We start from the raw sequence: 19175 nt of genomic DNA on the forward strand, positions 1-19175 counted from the left end.
AGAGAAAGCCGAGTGCACTGTGGGAATTATAAATAGGTCAATTTGGTGTGATGAATGGGGAGGGGGTCCGAGGCCAAGCTGGAGAGGTGGACAGTACTGAAATATGGAAGGACATTAAACATAACATGAAAGCATACAAAAGTATAAAGTTTGCTGGGAAGTAAAATATATAGACAAATACAGAATAATGTGTACTGTAATGGTGGTATATACATCACCATTAATTCTGGCATAGAAGTTAAAAGACAAAGGTATAAAAATAACTATAACTATAAAAATGATAATGGATACACAATATAAAAAGATGTAATTTGTGACATTGGCAACATAAATTGGGGAGGGAAGAAGTAAAAGTGTAGACTTTTTGTATGTGATTGAAGTTGAGTTGTTATCAGCTTAAAATGAATTGTTATAATTATAACTTTTTTTTCCTTTTTCTTTCTTTCTTTTTTTCTTTTTTTTTTTTTTGAGACAGAGTCTCACTCTGTCACCCAGGCTGAGAGTGCAGTGGTGCGAGCTTGGCTCACTGCAGCCTCCACCTCCCAGGTTCCAGTGATTCTCCTGCCTCAGCCTCCTGAGTAGCTGGGATTACAGGTCCCCACCATAATGCCTGGCTAAGTTTTGTATTTTTAATATAGACAGGGTTTCACTATGTTGGCTAGACTGGTCTTGAACTCCTGACCTTGGGTGATCTGCCTGCTTCAGCCTCCCAAAGTGCTGGGATTACAGGCGTAAGCCACCATGCCTGGCCAACTATAACATGTTTTATGTAGGCCTCATGCTGACCATAAAGAAAATATCTATAGAAAATGCATAAAAGAAAAAGGAGAAAGGAATTAAAGCAGGCCACCACAAAAATCAGCAAAACGCAAAGAGACAGCAAGAGACACAAAAACTGCAAGACAGAAAATAATGAACGAAATAGCAATAATAAGTTGCCTTAGTCCATTTTTGCTGCTATAATAGAATATCTGAGACTGAATAATTTATAAACAATAGACATTTGTTTGTTGCCGTTTTGGAGGCTGGGAAGTCCAAGATCAAGATGCCAGCATCTGGTGAGAACCTTCTTGTTGTGTCATCCCATGGTGGGGGGGCAAAGTGAGGGGTGGGATGGGGAGAGAAAAAGAGAGTTAGAGAGAGGTGGGAGGAGAGGGGAAAAAGGGGGCTGAACTCGTGCTTTTCTGAGGAATCCACTCCCATGATAATGAACCCACTCTTGCCATAACAGCATGAATTCAGCACCTCTTAAAGATTTCACCTCCTGATACTTCTGCATTGGGGAACGAGTTTCCGCACATGAACTTTGGTGGACACATTCAAACCGTAGCATACATCCAACCATATCAATAATTACTTTAGATGTAAGTAGATTAAACTCCCCCGTCAAAAGACATAGAGTGGCTGAATGAATCCAAAAGCAACACCCAACTGTATGTTGTCTAGAAAAGACCCACTTTATTTATTTATTTTTAGATGGAGTCTCCAGCCCAGGCTGGAGTGCAGTGGTGCAATCTCTGCTCACTGCAACCTCCACCTACCAGGTTCAAGCAATTCTCCTGCCTCAGCCTTCTGAGTAGCTGGGATTACAGGCATATGCCATCATGCCCAGCTGATTTTTATATTCTTAGTAAAGAAAGGTTTCACCATGTTGGTCAGGCTGTTCTTGAACTCCTGACCTCAGGTGATCTGCCTGCCTCGGCTTCCCAAAGTGCTGCGATTACAGACGTGAGTCACTGTGCCTGGCCCAAAAGATCCACTTTAGATTTAAAAACACATATAGGCTGAAAATGAAGAGATAGAAAAAGAATGTGTGATAAGGGGTTAATATCTAAAATATAAAAGGAACTCGTATAACTCAACAGCAATAACCCCCAGAACTTGATTAACAAATGGGCAAAGGAGTTGAATAGACATTTCAATGAATAGATGCTGAATAGACATGGAAGACATGCAGATGGCCAACAGGTGTGTGAGAAGATACTCAATATCACTATTCATTAGGGAAAGGCAAATCTAAACCAGAATGAGGTATCACCTCATACCTGTTAAGATGATCATGATAAAACAAGCCAATAACAATGACAACAAACCCAGAAAATACGTGTTGAAAATAAGAGTGTTGGCAAGAATGTGGAGAAATCGGGACCCTTGTATGCCGTTGGTCAGAAGGTGAAATGGCAGAATCACCATGGGAAACAGGATGGAGGCTCTTGAAAAATTAAAAATAACAACAACTGTAGGATCCAGCAATTCCACTTCTGGGTATATACCCAAAATGATTGAAATCATAACCATGAAGAGATGTTTGCACTCCCATATCTGTTGCAACATTATTCATAATAGCCAAGAGGTGGAAGCAATCTAAATGTCCATTGATGGATGAATAGATGTATAAAATATTATATATAGGTAATATATATAACATTTAATATATATAAACATTTTATTTATAAATTATATATAACATAAAAATCACATTTTATTTATATATAACATATATATAATGTTTTATCTATTCATCCATTATTTATATATATCGGTTGTTTTATATATGATATATATTAAAATATATTATACATAAACATTATATTTCTATATAAATATATATATATTCACCCATATGTTATTTTTATGTGTGTGTATTTTTATACATACATGTATATATACGTATATACACATGTATATATATAATACACATACCATGGAATATCATCCTGCCATAAGGAAGGATGACATGGATAAACCTTGAGGACATTAGGCTGACATTGTGCTAAATGAAATAAGCCAGTCACAGAAGGACAAATGCTGTGTTATTTCATTTGTATGAAGTATCTAAAGTAGTCAGACTCATAGAGAGCCTGGCTAATCTAAGCAGAATGGTGGTTGCCAGGGACTGGTCGAGGGAGAGAAATGGGGATTTGCTATGCAATGGGTGTCGTGTTTCAGTCATGCAAGATGAAAAAGTTCTAGAGATCTCAGGCACAACACTGCACTTAAAGAAAAGCACATTGTACACTTAAAAATTTGTTGAACATCTATTTGATATTATGTGTCTTTGCATCACAAGAACAAATAGAAAAATAGAAATTGAAGAAAATCAACTGCAAGAGGGCAAGCGGAATAGAGCGTGGCTCTGGTACAGAGCTGCTGCTGCTCGGGGCATGAAGAAGAGAAGAGAGCGGGGCCATTCACTATGGCAGCCACTGACTACATGTGGCTACTGAGCATATGAAATAGGGAGTGGGACCGAGGAGCTCAGAGAAGATGAAAGTGGCAGGCGCCAGAGCCCGGCGTTAAGGTGAAGGTGGCAGGAGGTAAAGTCTGAGATCTTGGCAGTACTCAGAGCAGGCAGGGCCAGGAGCCATGGTTAGCATTTGGGACTTCATCTTAAGAAAACTGGAAACCGGTGGCTCATGGAAAATCCTAGCACTTGGGGGCGCTGAGAAGGAAGGATTGCTTCAGGTCAGGAGTTTAAGACTAGCCTGGGCAACGTAGTGAGACCTCATCTATACAAAAAATAAAAATTAGCTGGTCATGGTGGCATGCACCTGTAGTCCCAGCTACTCAAGAGGCTGAGGTGGGAGGATGGCCAGAGCTCAGGAGTTTGAGGCTGCAGTGAGCTGCGATCACACCACTACACTCCAGCATGGGCGACAGAGAGAGACCCTGTCTCTAAAATACACACACACAAACACCCCAAAACCCCAAAATTCTTGGAAGCCATGGATAGTTGTATGCGGGAGAGTGAGAGGATGGGAGTGGATACAAAATGTGTGTGCAGAGGCCAGCGAGGAGGCTCTGGCCATGGGTCAGGTGAGAGAAGAAAAGAGTCTGGACCAGACGTGGCTGTGGAGGTGAAGAGATGTGGATGGAGTTGGGAGGTATCAAGAGGGAGAAACCTGCAGGTCTTGGGTTGGGCATAGTGACTTGGATTAAGAGGGAGAAGATGATGAAGGTGCTTTGTAAATGGAGAAACCGAACAATGAACACATTGGTTATGAAGAGAATTAGAGGAGTGCCTTCGGGTGATGCATCTCATAGGAGTGCGTGTTTGCTCTTTAGACTTGCTGGAAGGCCATGTCTTTAGGCAGTTTTACTCATCAGCATAAGCTCTGCTAGCTGCTGGAACAGATAAGCCGCAGATGCAGCAACTACTGTAATCAAGTTGGTTTCTCCTTCATGTCACAGGCTGTGAGCCAACAGGCTGGGCAGAAGGGAGACTGAGGTTGAGCCTCCTGAAGTCACCACTAGGTTGCTTGTGGAGAAATGGTCCTGATGATGACAGACAGGTCCCTTCGGGGATGCTGAGGTTGGCCAAGGTGACCCTTCAGTAGAAGCTGGTGTGGCATGAGAGATAGGTGCCTTTGGGGACGCTGAAGTTGGCCAAGGTGACCCTTTAGTAGAAGCTGGTGTGGCAGATTGTGTTTTCCAAGATGGCCATGACAATGTCTCCTGTCCTGTGTTTTTTTCTAGAACCCCGCCTCCCTCCATGGAGGTCTCTTTTCCTCAAACCTGGTCAGAGCTCTGTGACAGCTTTGACCCACAGAGTACAGCAAAAGTGATGCTATGTGATTTCTGAGTCTAGGTCATAACAATGTGGTACACTTGGGCTTTGTTCTTGTGGGAAACTTGCTCTTGGAATGCAGCCACCATGCTCTGAGGAAGCCCAAACAGCCATGCAGAGACCACATGGAGATGCCATATGTAGGTGTTCTGGCTGACAGCCTGCTAAGGTCTGAGCCCATGCATGGCATCAATCACCAGGCAAAGGAGAGAAGGCATCTCTAGAGGACTCAACCCCCAGCCTCCCGCTGAGGCCTCAGACATGGTGGAGCAGTGAGAAGCCATCCTGACTATGCCTGGTCCTAATGCCAAGCTCACAGAATCTATGAGCAGAATGGAAGTCTCTCAATTGAGGGGACAGGGCCTTCTGGGATGCCTTTCCTCTTGTTTCTGGTAGAGCCCTGGGCTTCTGGCCTTCCTAATAAAGTCCCATCTCTTCCATTTCCTTCTTTGGGGAGAAGGAGCATGTGAGGACAGTTGCTATAAATGGCTTAATTTTATTAGGTTGAACTTTCATTTGTTTCGATCCCAAGAGACTTTGGAGCCATTGCATGCCCTTTAAGAATCAAACTAATTGAGCTCTAAATTAATTAAAAACATAAGGAAATTGATCTGAGAAGCAAAGTAAACTGAGAGGAGAAGTGAAATTAAAATTGAACCCTAGACAAAGTTTACAAGCCCACCTGGCTCTGCTGGACAGAAGCTGCTCTGCTTAGCCGAGCTGATGTTCTTTGTGGAAGTAATTGTTTCTGATCAAGGTCTCCTCCAGAATGTGACTCTGATGCTGCCTCAAATGCCAAGGAAAACAAGCAGCTGGGCATGGTGGTGTGCACCTTTAACCTCAGCTACTTGGGAGGCTGAGATGGGAGGAAGGTTTGAGCCCAGGAGGTTGAGGCTGCAGTGAGCTATGGTTGTGCCACTGCACTCTAGCCTGGGCAACAGGGCAAGACTCTGTTTCCATAAAAAAAGAGTTTCCTCGGCTGGGCACGGTGGTTCATGCCTGTAATCCCAGCACTTTGGGAGGCTGAGGCAGGAGGATCACGAGGTCAGGAGATCAAGACCATCCTGGCTAACACGGTGAAACCCTGTCTCTACTGAAAATACAAAAAAATTAGCCGGGCGTGGTGGCGGGTGCCTGTAGTCCCAGCTACTTGGGAGGCTAAAGCAGGAGAACGGCGTGAACCCAGGAGGTGGAGCTTGCAGTGAGCCAAGATTGTACCACTGCACTCCAGCCTGGGCAAGAGTGAGACTCTCAAAAAAAAAAAAAAAAAAAAAAAAAGAGTTTCCTCAGGTAATTATGCAAAAATTCATACAGAAATGCAAACGGGTTGTATTAGTTCATTTTCATGCTGCTGATAAAGACATAGCCAAGACTGGGTGATTTATAAAGAAAAAGAGGTTTAATGGACTCACAGTTCCACGTGGCTGGGGAGGCCTCACGATCATAGCAGAAGGTGAAAGGCACGTCTTACATGGCAGCAAGCAAAGAGAAAATGAGAACCAAGAGAAAGGAGTTTCCCCTTATAAAACCATCAGATCTAAGACTTGTTCACTACCCTGAGGAACAGTACGGGGGAAACTGTCTCCATAATTCAATCATCTCCCACTGGGTCCCTCCCACGACATGTGGGAATTATGGGAGCTACAATTCAAGATGAGATTTGGGTGGGGACACAGCCAAACCATACATATCAGGGACCAAGAACGGTGAAGACAATGTTGAAGAGAGAAAACAAGGAAGGAGGAGGAGAAGAAAGCTCTGAACTACCAACAAAGACCAACTCTCAAGACCTCTTACAAAGATCAAATAATGAAGACAGTGTGGAAATAGCTTGGAGAAGACAGGCAAAGGTTGAAAAGACTTTTAAAAGAAAAACAAAAGGTTTGAGCTAGAAATATGAATCTCTGGAGGAAACAAAAATGTCTGCAATGTTAAGAAGAATTTGGAAGAGAACTGAACAGCTCATGCAAGTGCTGAGAAGGGTCACCCTGGATGGCTGGGCTCATTGTTGGTTACACAAGGCCCCCAGCTGAAGGGATGGATGGGCCCAAAATCCAGGCAGCACCTGACTTGCTAAGCTGTGCCCTACACAGCTGGGTCCACCCGAGAAGTGCTTTGTTTCCGAATATTTCATTATAAAGAATTTTAAACAAGTAGCAAAGCTGAAAGAACGTTACAGTGAACACCCATATGTCCAGCACCTAGAGTCTACAATGAATGTTTGACTCTGCTGATTTTATCACATATCTAACCATCTCTTCACCTCATCCATCTTATGTCTGGGTGCATTTCAAACAAATTGCAAACATTGGCATGCTTCTTCCTAAATATGTCATGCACATCATTAACTAGAATGTTTGTTTACGGTTGTTTATGCAAAATTTGCATATGACGAAGATGCACAATTTTTTTTTTTTTTTTGACAAGAGTCTCGCTCTGCCCCCTAGGCTGGAGTGCAGTGGTGCAATCTTGGCTCACTGCAACCTCTGCCTCCTGGGTTCAAGTGATTCTCCTGCCTCAGCCTCCCTAGTAGCTGGGACTACAGGCACGCACCAGCATGCCTGGCTAATTTGTGTATTTTTAGTACAGACAGGGTTTCACTATGTTGGCCAGGCTGGTCTTGAACTCCTGACCTCAAGTGATCCACCCACCTTGGCCTCCCACAGTGCTGGGATTACAGGCATGAGCCACCCTGCCCAGCCAAAGATGCACATATTTTAAGTCAGTTATCTATTTTTGTGTAAACCCAAACCCCATCAACTCATAGATCATTCCCATGAGGGGATACCTTTTAAAATTCACACAAAGGTTACCTGTGTGGTTCTGGATAGAAGGCTCTAAACGCTTGGGGCAGTCCTATCTTCATGTAGGTGTTCCTGGACCACACTGAAGGTCAGGCTACTTATTCTCGCCGGCCAATAATGAGATATAGATGAACTGGGGAAGAAGAGTTTTTACTTCTGCAATTGGTTACAGGGAGAAGGCCTGGAAAATAGCACCAGAGCAACTCAAAATTACAAAGTCTTCCAGAGCTTACATACCTTCTAAGCTATATGTCCACGGGTAAGTGTGCATTCATCTAAAGACATAAGTGATCAACTTCTTCTAATCTATAACTAAGATCTGAGTCCTGAAGACCTTCCTCTGCAGCCTCAGTAAATTTACTTAATCTGAATGGATACAGGTGCTGGGGTGATTACCCTTATCTTGTCTCCTGCTAAATCCGGAGGTTTGGGGAGTTCCTTCAGACCCACCACCACACCCAGCTAATTTTTGTATTTTTAGTAGAAACGGGGTCTCACCATGTTGGCCAGATTGGTCTTAAACCCCTGACCTCAGGTGATCCGCCCGCCTCAGCCTCCCAAAGTGCTGGGATGACAGGCGTGAGCCACTGTGCCTGGCCCTAAATGTCATTTAATTGTACACTTAAACCAATTTATGTTTTGTTATGTGAATTTCACCTCAATTAAATAAAAAAGGAAAAAGAGGCGTCAGTTAATAATTTTAAAAATGTTATCCCACAGCATTAGCGCATAATCTAGGAGCCAGGTGGAGAGGATGACCTGGGCACCTTTGATTCTGTCCTCGCTAATTGGAATGAACTCAGGTTTCTGGCTACGGCAAACTGATTTTATGTGATTAATTTAGAAAATGTCATGGTCAAGAGGACATGATGTGGATCAGACCGGCTTGGGTCTGAGGTGTGGCTTTGTCACTTAGGAGCTGTGTGACCTTGGCAAGATTTTTAATTAAAAAAAATTGCTCATTTATTATCAGCAGCCCGGGAGGAAATGTGTGACTATCATCCAATCTTCTACGTTTAAGCTTTAATGTCTTATGAACTCTCACCTGAGGAAATGTCAGAGCTAGCGGAGAAACATCCAAGAAAGAACGAGGGTAATCAGAAATCATCATATTCCAAAATGTTTCCAAATGTTAGGAAAATTAATCACTAACCAAAAAACACTTCGGGGAGTCGCAGAGACTTCAGTTCTTTGTGCTTCAGTTTATCAGTGAACTGGGAATAATAAAATCACCTATCTCGTTGAGGACATGCCGAGGTAAAGGGTGTTTCACAGCTGACCCAGTGGCTGCAAGATTTGCAGCTGTAATTATTAGTATTAATTCACTCATTAGCTGTGGGAGGGCAAGAAACATTGCTGCTTTTTTTTTTTTTTTGCACCCAGTAGACCCGGCTTTGACTAGAGTACACAATACTCAATAAATAATTATTTAATGAATAATTGAATAAATGATATCAATATTTAAAATCCAAAAAGTCTTTGGAGTTTAAGATGGAGTCATATCTTTTCTGTACCATTCTAGTTCTCAGATTCTTTGAGATCCTCTAGTGGTGTTTAACAAAAGCAGCCACCTCCCAGGGAGGACCAGGAAAATGTTTGCTGAATGAATAGATGGATGCCTTGCAGAAACTCATCCGGGCTCTTTGGATGCAAAAAATTCTTTTCTTTATCTTTTTTTTTTGGTTTGTTTGTTTGTTTTGAGATGGGGTCTTGCTCTGTTGTCCAGGCTGGAGTGCAGGGCATGATCATAGCTCAGTGCAGCTTCAGACTCTTGGGCTCAAGAGATCCTCCCACCTCAGCCTCCCAAGTAACTGGGACGACAGGCACCCACCACTGTGCTGGGCTAAATTTTGGTAGACACAGGGTCTTACTATGTTGCCCAGGCTGGTCTTGAACTCCTCACCTTGAGTGATTCTCCTGCCTGGGCCTCCAAAAGCACTGGGATTAGAGGCGTGAGCCATGGCACCCAGCCTTGGTTCCTACCTCAGCCTTACAAGTAGCTGGGACTGCAGGTGTGAGCCACCATGCCTGGCTAATTTTTTAAATTTTTAGTAAAGAGGAGGTCTTGCTATGTTGCGTAGGCTGGCCTTGAACTCTTGAACTCAAGTGATCCTCCCACCTTGGCCTCCTCAATACTGGAATTACAAGTGTGAGCCACCCTGCCCAGCCAGGATGGGTCTTTCAAATTGTATTGTATTGGACTGTAGAAGATTTTGATGATCATTACTGATGTGGTCAGAGATAAATATTTATTGGAAGCTGAGGTTGATGCTGTACAGCTGTCAGTGCCCAGGGAACTCCAGAAGCCTTAGGGGCAGGGCAGTAGAATTCTGGCAGCTTCATTCAGACCCAATGTGAAGAAGTAAACACCTCTAATTTGCTGCCTTGTCACAGAACCAAGTCAACCTGAGCTGGTGCAAGAGAAAGAGCCAGTCTCTCTATCTTACCTGCTGGACAGTTCATTGACTCCCTGGTATCAAGAAGCAAGAGTCAATCTCCACGTGTGGAATCCTGCCAGAACTCAAGGGGCTGGTGTGGACCAAGGTGCATGACCCAGGGGAGCCACGAATCTGCAGCCGAAGCATCTGCAGCCACAGACCCTCCCAAGGAAGACAGGGCAGGTGACCTACCTGGACCAGAGCAGGGAGCTGGCTAACCTGTGTCTATGGCCCTCCACTTCTCACCCCTCCTGACCTTTGCCTACGTTTGCCTTTTGTGGCATCTGCACTTTTGCACGTAACTCAGTGGCATTCCTGGTGACCTCTGTCTCTTGCAAGGAGCCAAATGTCCATCTGTCATGCAATAATAAAACATTTTGACCTACCGTATGCTGGTGCCCCCTGCCAAGGGCATTTCAGATCACCCAGCAATTACGATGGGCTCCCTTTTTCTTTAGGAAGGACCCAGGGATAACTCTTGTTATCCTAAATTGATGCATAAGTTTTTCCCCAAAGCCTTTCTGTCCTGCAGAGCCTGGTAGGTGACAGAGATCATAATTCCCCTTATATCCATAAGTCATTTTTCTTCTTCTTTTTTTTTCCCCTGGAATCCAGTAGAAATCTGTCTTTGTCTTTAAAGCCTTATAACTTGACATTTATCTATCTTGGGGTGGGTATTTATTTATTTATTTATTTATTATGTTTTGAGACAGGGTCTCGTCATTCAGGCTGGAGTGCAGTGGCATGATCATAACTCACTGCAGCCTCGACCTCCCAGGCTCAAGCAATCCTCCTACCTCAGCCTTACAAGTAGTTGGGACTACAGGTGCCAGTCACCACACCTGGCTAATTTTTTAAATTTTTAGTAAAGAGGAGGTCATGCTATGTTGCCCAGGCTGGTCTTGAACTCAAGCGATCCTCCTACCTCGGCCTCCTCAATGCTGGAATTACAGGCATGAGCTACCCCATTCAGCTGGGTTGCGTCTTTCAAATTGTATTGCATTGTCTTGGGTTGGATTGTCTTTTATTCAAGAAATTTTGTCTTTAATTGCCCAGTGGTGGTTTCTAGTTTCAGGCATTTTCTAATCTAGTCAGTATGGGCAGAGCCCTCTTTGTGTTTTGACCAGCAGGACATTTAAAAAAAATTTTTCTTAAAAATTCGAGACGACGCTTGCTATGTTGCCCAGGTTGGTCTTGAATTCTTGGCTTCAAGCAATCCTCCCTCCTTGGCCTTCCACCTGTGCTGGGATTACATATGTGAGTCATTGCATCCCACCAGCAGGGCATGTCTGCCCAAAGATTTGAATATCCTATTGCAATTTGACCTAGTAATTCACAATAATATTTGCATAAATTACCTGGCATAAGAAGAGGGCAAGGGCCAGGCGCGGTGGCTCAAGCCTGTAACCCCAGCACTTTGGGAGGCCGAGACGGGTGGATCAGGAGGTCAGGAGATCGAGACCATCCTGGCTAACACGGTGACACCCCGTCTCTACTAAAAAATACAAAAAAACTAGCCAGGCGAGGTGGCGGGCGCCTGTAGTCCCAGCTACTCGGCAGGCTGAGGCAGGAGAATGGTGTAAACCCGGGAGGCGGAGCTTGCAGTGAGCCGAGATCCGGCCACTGCACTCCAGACTGGGCGACAGAGGGAGGCTCCGTCTCAAAAAAAGAAGAGGGCAAGGTGATTCACTTGAAATGACAGCAGTGTACGGGTGGGAAGTGGTGAGTCTTGATGGCAGGCGGATTCAACCGGGAAGACAAAGAAAATGAAAGAACATGTGCAAATGGGTGGGACCTGTCCTGACAACTGTCGCTAAAGGGCTTCCCCCTTTAATTGGAGATTTTGCAGTGCTGTTGGAACCCCTAGGAGCAGAACCCCGGTGATGACAGAAAGTGGCTGATTTGGCCGGGCGCGGTGGCTCACGCCTGTAATCCCAGTACTTTGGGAGGCCGAGGTGGGTGGATCACCTGAGGTCAGGAGTTTGAGACCAGCCTGGCCAACATGGTGAAACCCCGTCTCTACTAAAAATACAAAAATTAGTCTGGTGCGGTGGCGGGCGCCTGTAATCCCAGCTACTCGGGAAGCTGAGGCTAGAGAATCGCTTGAACCCGGGAGGCGGAGGTTGCAGGTTAAAAAGAGCCGAGATCGCGCCATTGCACTCCAGCCTGGGTCACAAGGGCAAAACCCTGTCTCAAAAAAGAATGAAAGAAAAAAAAAAAGTGGCTGTCTTGCCTTTTGTGTGTTTGACTTATACACACGTTTCCAGGACGGCATTGCATACAGCATTAGAAAGCTGCCCGGGCATCTTTATAATCCTAAAGCCTTTTTGAAATTCTTCGTCAGTTCCTCACAGCTCTGGCGATGCGTTGCTTAACTTTCTGATTGATTATTCTCTGTAACGATCAATGTGGGCCTTTGTTAACCTTTGAATCAACTTCTGTTCCTCAAGTCTCTTTGGATTTTGGCTATGATTTGAATGTTTATCTCCTCCGAAACTCATGTTGAAACTTAATTCCCAGTGTGGCAGGATTGAGAGTTGGCCTTTAAGAGGTGATCGGGTCAGGAGGGCAGTGCCCTCGTGAATAGATTAATCCATGCACAGATTAATGGATTAATGGGTTAGAGCAGGAGTGGGACGGGTGGCCTTATTAGAAGAGGAAGAGAAACCTGAGTTAGCACACTCAACCCCTCCCTGTGTGATCCTCTGTGCCGTCTCCGGACTCCGCAGAGTCCGCATGTTAGTCCGTTTTCACGCTGCTCATAAAGACATACCTGAGACGGGTGGATCACGAGGTCAGGAGATCGAGACCATCCTAGCTAACATGGTGAAATCCCGTCTCTACTAAAAAACACAAAAAATTAGCCGGGCGTGGTGTGGGCGCCTGTAGTCCCAGCTACTTGTGAGGCTGAGGCAGGAGAATGGCGGGAACCCGGGAGGCGGAGCTTGCAGTGAGCCGAGATGGCGCCACTGCGCCCCAGCCTGGGCGACAGAGCGAGACTCTGTCTCAAAAAAAAAAAAAAAAAAAGACTTACCTGAGACGGGGCAATGTACAAAAGAAACAGGTTTAATGGACTCACAGTTTCACGTAGCTGGGGAGGCCTCACAATCATGGCGGAAGGCGAAAAGCACCTCTCAGATGGCAGCGGACAGGAGAAGAGCGGTGCAGGGAAATTCCCCTTTATAAAACCATCAGATCTCGTGAGACTTACTCACTATCACGAGAACAGCGTGGGAAATACCTGCCTCCATGATTCAGTTACCTCCCACTGGGTCCCTCCCACAACATGTGGGAGTTCAAGATGAGATTTGGGAGGTGACACAGCCAAACCGTATCAATCCCCACAGCCAGGAGGCCCTCACAGATACGACCCCTCCACCTTGGACTTCTCAGCTTCCATAACTGTAAGAATTATATTCACTTTTAAAATAAATTACTCATAGCCGGGTGCGGCGGTTCACATCTGTAATTCCAGCACTTTGGGAGGCTGAAGTGGGTGGATCACTTGAGGTCAGGCTTTTGTGACCGGCCTGGCCAACATGGTAAAATCCCATCTCCCCTAAAAATACAAAAATTAGCCGGGCATGGTGGTGGGTGCCTGTAATCCCATCTACTTGGGAGGCTGAGGCAGGAGAATCGCTTGAACCTGGCTGGAGTGCAGTGGTGCAGTCTTGGCTCACTGCAACCTCTACCTCCCAGGTTCAAGCGATTCTCCTGCCTCGGCCACCTGAGTAGCTGGGATTATAGGCGTGCACCACCCCGCCTGGCTAATTTTTGTATTTTTAGTAGAGACGGGGTTTCACCCTATTGGCCAGGCTGGTCTTGAACTCCTGACCTCAGGCGATCCGCCCTCCCCGGCCTCCCAAAGTGCTGGGATTACAGGCATAAGTCACCACACCCAGCCGTGTCTCCTTAATGTTTATGAATGTAACCTTGTTTTCTTAGACCCAGAGCTGTGATAGTTTTTACAAATGTTTAACATAGTTTAAGATAGTATTTAAAGGGGAAAAACTTCCACATAAACTTAAGAGCTAAAACTATAAAACTCTTGGAAGAAAATGAAGCGATGACATTGGGGTAAATACCTGAGGTTCGTCGTCTCACACCAAGGGAATCAAGGACACACACACACAAGAAGTGAGTTTAAGAGCAGAGGTTTAGTAGGCTGAAGAAAGAGAAAAGAGAAAATCTGTCTCTCCCGCAGAGAGAGAGGTGGGCTCTCAAGTGGGTTTTCTAGTTCTGTGGGGAAATGCATGGAGTTTTATAGATGAGCTTGAGAAGGTGGTGTCTAATTTACATAGGGCACAAGAGATTGGTCGGATCAGGTGTGCCATTTACATAGTGCATGAAAAAGCTAGCCGTCCCACCTGAATCTTTTATTATGCAGATGGGGTTTCTACCTGGCCAGCACCATGTTGCCTGCTTTTTACTGCACACATGGCGACAAAGAAAAGCGAAGAAGGAGCCTCCACGTTGAATATACTTGGCTTCCAGGTATCCCTTTTCTATTGGCACAGTTGCTGGCATTTACCTATGCAAGCTTTTACCTAGCTTATCTACGCTTGCAGCTTGATTTTTCAGGCTGCTTTTTGTTAGAAAAGAAATCATTTGGGGGGTGCTTTTTATTAAAAGGAAACTTTACCAAAGACTCTCTTACCCTCACTATCTGCCTAATTTCTTTCTACTTCCTGTATCAAAAACAGAGGTAAATCTTCACAACGTTGGATTTGGCAATGATTTCTTCCTTCCTTCCTTCCTTTCTCTCTCTCTTTCTTTCCTTCCTTCCTTCATTCCTTCCTTTCTTCCTTCCTTCCTGCCTTCCTGCCTTCCTGCCTTCCTGCCTTCCTGCCTTCCTTCCTTTCTTGCTTTCTTGCTTTCTTGCTTTCTTGCTTGCTTTCTTCTTTCTTTTTTAGATGGAGTCTCACTCTGTCACCCAGTGGTACGATCTCGGCTGACTGCAACTTTGGCCTCCTGGGTTCAGGCAATTCTCCTGCCTCAGCCTCCCGAGTAGCTGGGACCACAGGTGCGCACCACCATGCCCGACTACTTTTTATATTTTTAGTAGAGATGGGGTTTCACCACGTTGGCCAGGCTGGTCTCGAACTCCTGACCTTAGGTGATCCACCTGCCCTGACCTCCCAAAATGCTGGGAGGCAATGATTTCTTGGATATGACACCAAAAGTATAAGCATCAAAAGAAAAAATTGATATATTGGACTTCACTAAAGTTAAAAACTTCTGTATCAAAGACCACTATGAAGAGAGTGAAAAGACAGCCTTTAGAATTGGAGAAAATATTTTCAAATCATCTATCTGATTGACAAGTAATATTCAGAGTATACAGAGTTCTTACAAAGCAACAAAAAAAAAGGACAACTCAATTAAAAAATGGGCAAAGGACTTGAGTAGATATGTCTCCAAAGTCATCCGAATGGCCAATATGCACATGAAAGGATGCTAAACATCGTTATTCACCAGGGAGATGCAAATCAAAACCACAATGAGATACCCCTACACACCCACCTCCTGGCTATGATTAAAAACAACTTGAAATAACAAGTGTTGGCAAGGATGTGGAGAAATTGGAACCTTTGTGCATTGCTGGTGGGAATGGAAAATGTTGCAGCTGCTGTGGAAATTTGGTACATGCTCAAGTAGTTGGACATGGAATTACCATAAAATTACCAGCAATTGCACTCTTTGGTATATATCCAGAAGAATGAAAAGCAGGAACTTAAAGAGCTTAAAGAGATACTTGTATGCCAATGCTCTTAGTAGCATTATTCATAGTAACCAAAAGGTGGAGTCCACCCAACCGTCCATTGATGAATGAATGTATAAGCAAAATGTGGCCTATCCCTGCAATGGAAGATTTGTTGGCCATAAAAGGAAATGATATTCTGATACATGCCAAAACATGGATAAACACTGAGGACACTATGCTAAGTGAAATAAGCCAGACACAAAAGGACAGATATTGTATGATTCCCGATATGGCTGGGCTGTGTCCCCACCCAAATCTCATCTTGAATTGTAGCTCCCATCATCCTCACGTGTTGTGGAGGGACCCAGTGGGAGATAATTGAATCATGGGGGCTGTTTCCCCCATACTGTTCTCATGGTGCTGAATAAGTCTCGTGAGATCTGATGGTTTTATAAGGGGAAACCCCTTGTGCTTGGCTCTCATTCCCTCTTTTGCTTCCTTCGTCTTCCACCATGATTGTGAGGTCTCCCCAGCCATGTGGAACTGTGAGTCCATCAATCCGCCTTCCTTTATAAATTACCCAGTTACTGCATGATGTGGTTGTTTAAAAGCGCATGGCACCTCTCCTCTCACTTTCTCTTACTCCTGCTTCTGCCATGTAAGACGCCTCCTTGCCTTTTGCCTTCTACCATGATTGAGGCCTCATGAAGCAGAAGCCACTATGCTTCCTGTACAACCTGCAGAACTACAGGCTGATCAAACCTCTTTTCTTATAAGTTGTCCAGTCTCAGGTATTTCTTTATAGCAGTGCGATAATGAGACTAATGTAGGGTCACATATAGCAAATCAAGGTAGAGCCAGGATTTGAGACCATGTTTGTGAGTGACTCCTAAGCCTAGAGATGGTAGAGTGGCCATCTCTACCACCTACCATTCCAGGACACTTCAGGGCTTCAGGTAAAACCCTTGGGTGGGGCTCAGCAGACCCAAGTTCTGGGTCAGTTCTCCTCTGCCTCAATATGTGACCTCAGGCAGACCCCTGGGTTGTCCTTGGTCTAAATCTCATGGGCATGCCCAACTCCATTTTTTTTTTTTTTGCACTAATTATTATCTTTGCCTGGAACATTCTTCCTCCCATTCCTCTGTGTCAGGGACTCTTAAGACCACTCTCATGTTCAACGACTTGCTAGAAGGACTCAGAAAAGCCTGTTATGCTCACAATTACATTTTTTTTTTTTTTTTTGAGACAGAGTCTCGCTCTGTCACCAGGTTGGAGTACAGTGGCATGATCTCGGCTCACTGCAACCTCAGCCTCCCGGGTTCAAGTGACTCTCCTGCCTCAGCCTCCCGAGCAGCTGGGACTACAGGCACCTGCCACCACACCCAGCTAATTTTTGTATTTTTAGAAGGGATGGGGTTTTGCCATTTTGGCCAGAATGGGCTCGATCTCTTGACCTCATGAGCCGCACTCCTTGGTCTCCCAAAGTTTAAAACCACCAAGGCTAAAAGGTACATAGGACAGAGTCCAGGGAACACCAGGATCAAGCTTTCTTTTGTCCTCTCCTGGTGGAGCCATACGGATAGCACCAACTGTGATGATACGTAGGGCATATTGTCAACCATGGAAGCTCATGCAACTTTAATTTCCAGAGTTTTTTATTTTTACTTTTGCAAGAAGAGGTCTTGCTATGTTGCCCAGTCTGGTCTCGAACTCTTGGACTCAAGCAATCTGCCTGCCTTGGCCTCCCAAAATGCTAGGATTCCAGGTGTGAGTCATCGCACTTGGCCAGTTTTCCAGAGTGTTTATTGAGGTCAGTCATGTAAACGTGGAGTGCCCATGTGGCTGAGCTTATTCAATCTCCAGCCTCTCCAGAGGTCAAACTGAACCAGAGAGGTCTAAGATCCCCCACCATCATTGATAGTGTTGGCGTAAACTATCTGCTGTGGCCCACTGCCCCAGGTATGCAAAAACCACTCATCACGTGGGATATTTCACAGGCTTCAAGGTTATCTCCTGGTCAGAGTCAGTTCTTTCTTTGGAATGTGCAGGGTTTGGACAGCAAAGACCTGCTGAGTTAACCCCTTGTTGCACACTCTCATGGTTCTTTCTTATCAACCAAAACTCAGCACAAACATGGCTTCCTCAGAGGGGCCTCTGTTGACCGACCAACCTGAATGACTCCCTGTCACTTTCTGTTACTTTCCCATGGTTTACTTTCATAATTGCTCTTCTGATCACCATATATTTTCCTGTTTTTTGTTTCTTATTTTTTAGAGACAGGGTCTTGCTCTGTCACTCAGGCTGGAGTGCAATGGCACAATCATGGCTCACTGTAACCTCAGTCTCCTGGGCTCAAGGGATCCTTTCACTTCAGCCTCCTGAGTAGCTCGACTAATAGGAATGCACCATCATGCCCAGGTAATTTTTTTTTTTTTTTTTGAGATGGAGTCTTGTTCTGTCGTCAGACTGGAGTGCACTGGCACGACCTTGGCTCACTGCAACCTCCGCCTCCCGGGTTCAAGTGATTCTCCTGCTTCAGCCTCCTGAGTAGCTGGGACTACAGGCATGCACCACCATGCCCAGCTGATTTTTATATTTTTAGTAGAGATGCGGTTTCACCATGTTGGCCAGGATGGTCTGGATCTCTTGATGTCAGGATCTACCCGCCTCGGCCTCCCAAAGTGCTGGGATTACAGGTGTGAGCCACCGTGCCCATCATGTGCAGGTAATTTTTAAGGTTTCTGCAGAGATGGGAGTCTTGCTATGTTGCCTAGGCTGGTCTTGAACTCCTGGCCTCAAATAATCCTCCAGCCTCAGCCTCCCAAAGTGCTGGGATTGTAATCCCTGCCACCACATCTGGCGCATATTCTCCTGTTTGCTCATCATCTACTCCTCCCACTAGAATGTCGGCACTTTGAAAGTATGGAGTTTGTTGCTTGTGCTCTGTGTTGCATTTCAAACACCAAGAACAGAACACAACAAAGAATAGAAACTTAATAAACACTCTTTGACTAGTGAAGGAATCTGGACAAAGATGGACTGATTTCCAGTATCTTTTTCAGTTCTAAGGGAAGAAAACCATGAATCAAGTTCGTGGATTCATAGTTTTCTAACTTCATTTTTTTTTTTTTTTGAGATGGTGTCTTGCTCTGTTGCCCAGGCCGGAGTGCCGTGGCACAATCTTGGCTCACCGCAACCTCCATCCCCTGGGTTCAAGCGATTACAGGTGCATGCCACCATGCCCGGCTAATTTTTTAATTTTTAGTAGAGATGGGGTTTCACCATGTGAGCCAGGCTGGTCTCAAACTCCTGACCTTGTGATCCAGCTGCCTCAGCCTCCCAAAGTGCTGAGATTACAGGCTTGAGCCACTATGCCTGGCCCTAACTAGATTTTGATTTCTAATCAGGAAAGAGTATTTTTCTGATGATGATTTTTTTTTTTTTGAGATGGAGTCTCACTCTGTCACCAGGCTGGAGTGCAGTGGTGCAATCTCGGCTCACTGCAACTTCCGCCTCCTGGTTTCAAGCGATTCTCCTGCTTCAGCCTCCCAAGTAGCTGGGATTACAGGCATGCGCCACCACACCCAGCTGATTTTTGTATTTTTAGTGGAGAGGGGGTTTCATTGTGTTGGCCAGGCTGGTCTTGATCTCCTGACCTCGCG

The 19175-nt window shown here is 45.1% G+C and overlaps 2 long non-coding RNA genes across 2 annotated transcripts in view; one reads left to right on the forward strand and one right to left on the reverse strand.

Moving 5' to 3' along the window:
- LOC139362586 (uncharacterized) overlaps positions 1-12952 on the reverse strand; it is a 34305-nt gene extending 21353 nt beyond the window's left edge. Inside the window, exons 1-2 of the long non-coding RNA XR_011621728.1 lie at positions 12889-12952; positions 7381-7552 (exon numbers count right to left, since the gene is read on the reverse strand). This is a non-coding gene — a long non-coding RNA (uncharacterized lncRNA). The remainder of the gene's footprint in view (positions 1-7380; positions 7553-12888) is intronic.
- Positions 12953-13056: 104 nt separating this feature from the next.
- Positions 13057-19175, forward strand: part of LOC105483381 (uncharacterized) — an 88120-nt gene continuing 82001 nt past the window's right edge. The window contains exon 1 of the long non-coding RNA XR_011621729.1: positions 13057-13213. This is a non-coding gene — a long non-coding RNA (uncharacterized lncRNA). The remainder of the gene's footprint in view (positions 13214-19175) is intronic.

The sequence above is a fragment of the Macaca nemestrina genome, chromosome 4 (genome assembly GCF_043159975.1).
Source record: "Macaca nemestrina isolate mMacNem1 chromosome 4, mMacNem.hap1, whole genome shotgun sequence".
NCBI lineage: Eukaryota > Metazoa > Chordata > Mammalia > Primates > Cercopithecidae > Macaca > Macaca nemestrina.